Consider the following 3688-nt stretch of genomic DNA (forward strand, 5'->3'; position numbering starts at 1 on the left):
GAAAGAGAGAGAGAGAGAGAGAGAGAGAGAGAGAGAGAGAGAGACATACAGACAGACATAAAGAAACAGAGAGACAGAGAACGACAGAGAGGTGGGAGGCAAAATTGAGAAAATAACACATAAATTAATGTCAAAACATACAAAAGAAATTGCGACTACATAACTAAGCGAACAAGCATAAGTTTCTAAAGAATTTGTGAATCAGTCAATAAAATAAATATATGCTCAAACAAAGTCGTTTCCCCATACATTCCCACATGTTTTAGTTGCGCGATCCCGTTGCATACATACATTAATGATTTGACCAACTGTCAATGATGATGATGATGATGATGATGATGATGATGATGATGATGATGATGATGATGATGATGATGATGATGATGATGCATGCATACATTCCGGGTGACATCATGTCAACGATGATGATGATGATGATGATGATGATGATGATGATGATGATGACGATGCATACATACATTCCGGGTGACATCATGTCAACGATGATGATGATGATGATGATGATGATGATGATGATGATGATGATGATGATGATGATGATGATGATGCATATACGCATACATTCATGATGAGACCAACTATCAATGATGATGATGATGATGATGGTGGTGGTGATGATGATGATGATGATGATGATGATAATGATGATGATGATGATGATGATGATGATGATGATGATGATGATGATGATGATGATGATGCATACAGTCATGGTGACATAAAGTCAACGGTGTCGATGATAAAGGACGCATACATACATATATATACATACATTCATGATGACAAATGTCAACGATGATGATGATCATCACCATCATCATCATGATCATGATGAATACATTTATGACGAAATAAATGTCAATGATGATGATGACATCGGTGATGATGATGACGCCGGTGATGCCGATGACTACAACGACAATAATGTCTTAATGTTGACACCAAAAAGTTCAAAGTGTAGTGTTGGGTCTGTCTCCATTAACACAAGACCTATTGACAAACAAATGTACACCGTTCAACAGTTTGCTTGTTTAATTATTAACGTAGCTAGGCATCGTTTCGTCAACAGAACACTTTCAAGTTAGGAACGGCCAAGAATATCATAGGCAAGTACAACAACAGGCAGAGGGAAATAGGTCACTTTTAAGGACAAGAGGGCTAACCCAGATTTCGGGGGTTTCCAGAAATCTTGACCTACACCAAAAGTGGGCACTGCCCTACCTATAGGAGAAGTTTGGTTTCATTAGTGTGCATATTTGTTTGGTTATAGAGAAAACTCTCCTTGTGTTTTAAAGAAATGATCAAGCGTACAAAAACTTTATCTTCGATTTTTTCAAAACGGCATTTTTCGGGATTGCCCCCTTGTGCTTAAAAGCGACCAATTATCTTCATTAAGTTTAAGGGTATGGATTCTCGTCATAGTCATACACTATACATTCAACAACAAGATTTTATAAATTAATAAGCATCAGAGGCCAAGGGTACCATTGGTTTTCTGATAATACGTCTCAAATGTATCGGTGTTTTTCCATTTTTTCTGGCTTGCTCGCTCGCTCGCTTGATCGCTCTGTCTGTCTGTCTGTCTGTCTATGTGTCTGTCTGTCTATGTATCTGTCTGTTTGTCTGTCTGTCTGTCACTCTCTTCCTCTTTCCTTTTTCTTCTTTTTCTCCCTCTCCCTATCTCTCTGTTCCCATTTCTCTCTCTCTCTCTCTCTCTCTCTCTCTCTCTCTCTCTCTCTCTCTCTCTCTCTCTCTCTCTCTCTCTCTCTCTCTCTCTGCCCCTCCCCCCTCATACACGTTCTCTCTCTCCTCTATCTCTCCCTACCCCTCCTCCTCTTCTTTGTCCCCCCTCCCTTCTCTCCTTTCCCACCTGTCCCTTTCCACGTTTATACACGTAGTCAAGTAGCTTGTACTGCTAAGTGCAGATAGGAGCTGGAAACAGGTTTAATACTGCCGTGCCAAGGCAGAGCGACGCATTTCCACTTTTTATGATTTTTAGTTAGATCTACGTAGCGCTGCCATAGGAAATATGGGCATGGACCTTCAGTTACGTCTGTTTGCCAGGGTGAAATATCCTGCTTGTAGTGCAGATACGTCTTTCAGCCTTAGACGCAAGATGCAGAGTGGGTATAGGCGTCCATTTTAACGAAGATGCAAAAATTAATACTGTTTTTGCTGATACATCGGTCTGCCTTGGCACGGCAGAATACTACTGTGTTGTTTGTAGGAGAAAGTACATTCGCTTGTTTGCCATTAACGATTTACAAAAATTCATGTGTTTTATGCATTTTGTTGGCATTCTCGCGAGGCTCACGTCTCTATGTGTACTGTCCTTTTTACTCAAGATAGTTTTTTTCTGAGGGGTACTTGTGAGTTTTCTTATACTAGTGAAAAATAAATGAAAACATTGTGAGATTCCCCGATCTGTCTCTCATTACTTTATCTGTGGAGACAGAATAACCAGGCAAGCCTACGTTATCAATACCAGTGCACACTAAAAATGAGCTCATAATATATATCGAAAAAAATAAATAAAGCAACACGAAAGTTTGTTGAAAAGACAAAATATTAAGCAACTTTCTAACCAGCAAATGTGAGTAAGGTGCACCACAGGAAGGCTAGCACAGAATTCAAAACAACCATACTATAATCCAGAGATCCTCTCAGAGTCTTTGGAGATTGATAATAATAATAATATCTTATCTTAGACACATAAGAGAAAGAAAGAAAAAAAAAAGAAACGCAGAATTGAAAAAGTCAGAAAAATTAAGGGTATAACTCAATTTGAGTTCGTTTCGAGAAAAAATACAAAGATAATTTAGCTGGACATGAGCATGATATCATACTACGAGTTTTGGAAATCTGTAAAGACCATAACTAATTCGAAGCATTACACTCATAATTGGCTACTTTTAAGGTTAAGCGGGCTAACCTAGATTTCGGGGGTTTCCAGAAATCTTGACCTACACCAAAGGTGGCAATTGCCCTATCTATAGAAGTTTGGTTTCATTGGTGTATATATTTGTTTGGTTATAGAGAAAACTCTCCTTGTCTTTTGAAGAAACTGAACAAGGGGCAAAAACTTTACCTTCGATTTTCTCAAAAAAAGTATTTTTCGGGATAGTCCCCTTGTGCTTAAAAGCAACCAATTTCATTTAAATTATTATGTCGTATAGTCGTCCCCGGGATATGCCGTCACAATAATTTTGTGTTTAGCTAAATGAGACTAAAATCCTCTTTGACCCTTCAACTAATCTCAGGAAAGAGATTTTTAAACTCATGCTGAGACACGGTGAAAGCTATAAATAGATCTATTTAGCAATGTTAGAGCCTACAGAAATGTAAAACAACATTTAAACAAAGATAGCCTCAGCACGAAGCCTTATACAATTACCAGTTAATTGACAGGTAGAATATACCCCCGCCTAAATAAATAAATAAATAAATAAATAAATAAAAGAATGAATGAATGAATGAATGAATGAATAAACGAATAAACCAATGAATGAATGAATGAATGAGTGAGTGAGTGAGTGAGTGAGTGAATGAATGAATGAATGAATGAATGAATGAAAGAATAAATAAATAAATAAGAATGAATAAATAAATGAATGAATGAAAGAATGAATGAATGAGTGGGTGAGTGAGTGAATGAATGAATGAATGA

This window comes from Aplysia californica, unplaced genomic scaffold (genome assembly GCF_000002075.1).
Source record: "Aplysia californica isolate F4 #8 unplaced genomic scaffold, AplCal3.0 scaffold00193, whole genome shotgun sequence".
Classification (NCBI taxonomy): domain Eukaryota; kingdom Metazoa; phylum Mollusca; class Gastropoda; order Aplysiida; family Aplysiidae; genus Aplysia; species Aplysia californica.